Raw genomic sequence first — 2,977 nt, forward strand, 5'->3', positions numbered from 1 at the left:
TATATATATATATATATATATATAGATATATATATATATAATATATCATTGTACTCTGCTGCAAACTTTGCTATATATAAAAAGTACCCATAGCACGAACACAGCTGATTTTTGTGTCGGGTTCTAGTCTGCCGTCTAATATTGCCTGTGTATTTGACTCTGACGGCATCTGCTGCTTGGTGGTTAGTCGGAAAACGTGGGTACGGATTACTAATCGAAGGAAGTCACGACTCGGTGCTCGTCTAACAATGGGCATGACGTATCGTTGTCGTGAAGAGGGTCGTAGAACAAGGCGAGATAGAGTAATGTAGGCGAGCTTCGTCCTAGTACGTCTTGTAAGGCTACTGGACAGTGTATTACGCCTAGTGACAGTAACACGTAGATGACCATGTATGTGTCTAGTAGATTCGCCCATCATATTGCACGTGTCCAGTAAGGAACGATGAGCAATTCGGCACCGTCGGATGTAGTTGAGCATCAATCTTCGACATTTCTTCTCCAAACAATGCATCTGGAGCTGCTATCAGCGCATGTAGAGTATGGAGAGTAGTTGAAAGGTACGAGACAATGGAATACAATAGATCTCTTCTCAAGTACGGTTATCTCAGCTAGGAAAAATCTTTAGTCTGAGAGAACCGAACTGAGTCTTTATTCGTGTTTTCACTAGACTCAGGATTTACTTGAGTGTTTCTCTCGCACGCGGGAGTCCCGGTATAGCTTACCGGTTCTACCGCTAAAATTTCTGATGACTCTAATATCAGAAATATTCCTTTCCTAATTCCAAAACTCAGTATTTGATTATTCTGGGATTTGGGATTTGTATTGGTTTTTTTTTGAAAATCTGGTCCCTAGATGCTACAGCCCCCCAATTTTGTGCCTCTTAGCCTGCATATGAGTAGAAAGTGACATCTTACAGTCCTAGATTATCTAGAGGTTGGTGTTTGTGTACAGGGAAAAACTTGTCCTTTAGGGGGCATAAGATGAAAAACCTGCCACTATTCTCTATTACATATTACCAACTAATTAGATTTATACTATAACAGGAGTCCTCCACCACGCTCATCGGAGTCAGTCTTGACCGGTGCTCTCGGTTGATCTCAACTTGGCTTAGGAAAACGCATCTCAACGGTGGCTCTACAACCGAATCTCTAGTCCTTGTCACTCTGGTGTGTGGGGGGAGCATGCTTCTAGGCGAGAAAAGTGGTAGTGTCCTATGGTATCACTGAAACTTGCTTAGGTCCCCCGCCTCGTGCGCTGTCTGTGGCTCGCTGACCTTTCATCAGTGATCGTTGTCGCTGGCTTCTTTGGCCTTGTCTGCCTTATTTTACGTCTCCGGCGTTGACGGTATGTTGTAATGACATCAGCATCTACGATATCTGTTTCATGCGTTCAGGTACGCTCATCATCTGTCCATTGCAGTAGGTACTCCAGGGATCCATCACCTCGGATGGACGGCCTGTCGTCGACTATCGAGGAGAACTGAGTCTCTTCGTTTGGTTGTACGTCACTCTGGTGTGTGGGGAGAGCATTCTTCTAGGCGAGAAAAGTGGAAGTGTCCTGTGGTATCACTGAGACTTGCTTAGGTCCCCCGCCTCGTGCGCTGTCTGTGGCTCGCTGACCTTTCATCAGTGATCGTTGTCGCTGGCTTCTTTGCCCTTGACTGCCTTATTTTACGCCTCCGGCGTTGACGGTATGTTGTAATGACATCAGCATCTGCGATGTCTGATTCATGCGTTCAGGTACGTTCACCATCTGTCCATTGCAGTAGGTACTCCAGGGATCCATCACCTCGGATGGACGGCCTGTCGTCGACTATCGAGGAGAACTAAGTCTCTTCGTTTGGTTGTACGTGATTATTGAAAGTAAATGCTTCCGGAGCACTGGCCCGTTTTACGAGGCCAGGTAGCTCATCACTGATCGAGTCAGGATATTCGGGGGCTTTAGTCCCATCAAGGTTACAGACAGAATACCCGTTGCCCTCCCTGTATACTATTTTGTATGGTCCGCCATTTGGTGCTGTCAACTTGTTCATTTCACCTTGATAGCGGACCATGATATTCCTGGAAGTTTACATACTTCTGTTGGTATTTTCGATCGTATCCTGGTAGCATCTTCTCTTGATACTGTGCAACATTGCTCTCTAGCTGTGGCCTAATGGCTTCTTCTGGATTTTGCAGTCGCTCTTCTCAAGATACTGTTGTACTGGGTGCGGTCACTGGCTTATTGTAGTCCGTGAGTTGATTCTGTCTGCGACCAAAGTACACATTAAAGCGCGGTGACTTGTGTCTACTGGATGTACGCAGATTATGGCCCATCTGTACGAATAAAGTCGTGAACACCAGTTTCCTGGATTCTGTTCAACGAATTTCCGTAACAGTGGCATGAGGTCTCTATGTGATCGTTCATTCGCATCTAAGACTTTAGGTTGATGCGGCCGAGAGACTAAGTATTGCATTGGCGCTGTTCAACAACTTTTGAGAGTATGTTGTTAACATATTCCGTGCCTTGGTCCGCTTGTATGATTTGTGGAAATCCATGTTCACACATAATTGGTACCAGTGTGCGTGCTATGGTAGCCGCTGATTAGCCCATCATTGGACGCAAAATGACGTACGATGAATATACATCAAGCCATACTAACACGTGTGTGTCCTCTATTGGAATCCAATAGTGGCCATATGGTGTCCATTTGGACTCTGTCGCTTGGATATGCGGCTGTGATTGATTGTAGGGGGTGAAATCCCTTTTTGAATATTTTATTTTTGAGACATCGTATACATCCGTCAATGAACTTGTGTACATGTTATTGGATATCAGCCCAATCGCTTGCAACCTATATATATATATATATATATATATATATATATATATATATATATATATGTATATATATGTATATATATATGTATATATATATATATATATATATATATATATATATATATATATATATATATATATATATATATATATATAT

The sequence above is a fragment of the Sphaeroforma arctica genome (assembly GCF_001186125.1).
Source record: "Sphaeroforma arctica JP610 unplaced genomic scaffold supercont1.56, whole genome shotgun sequence".
Lineage (NCBI taxonomy): Eukaryota > Ichthyosporea > Ichthyophonida > Sphaeroforma > Sphaeroforma arctica.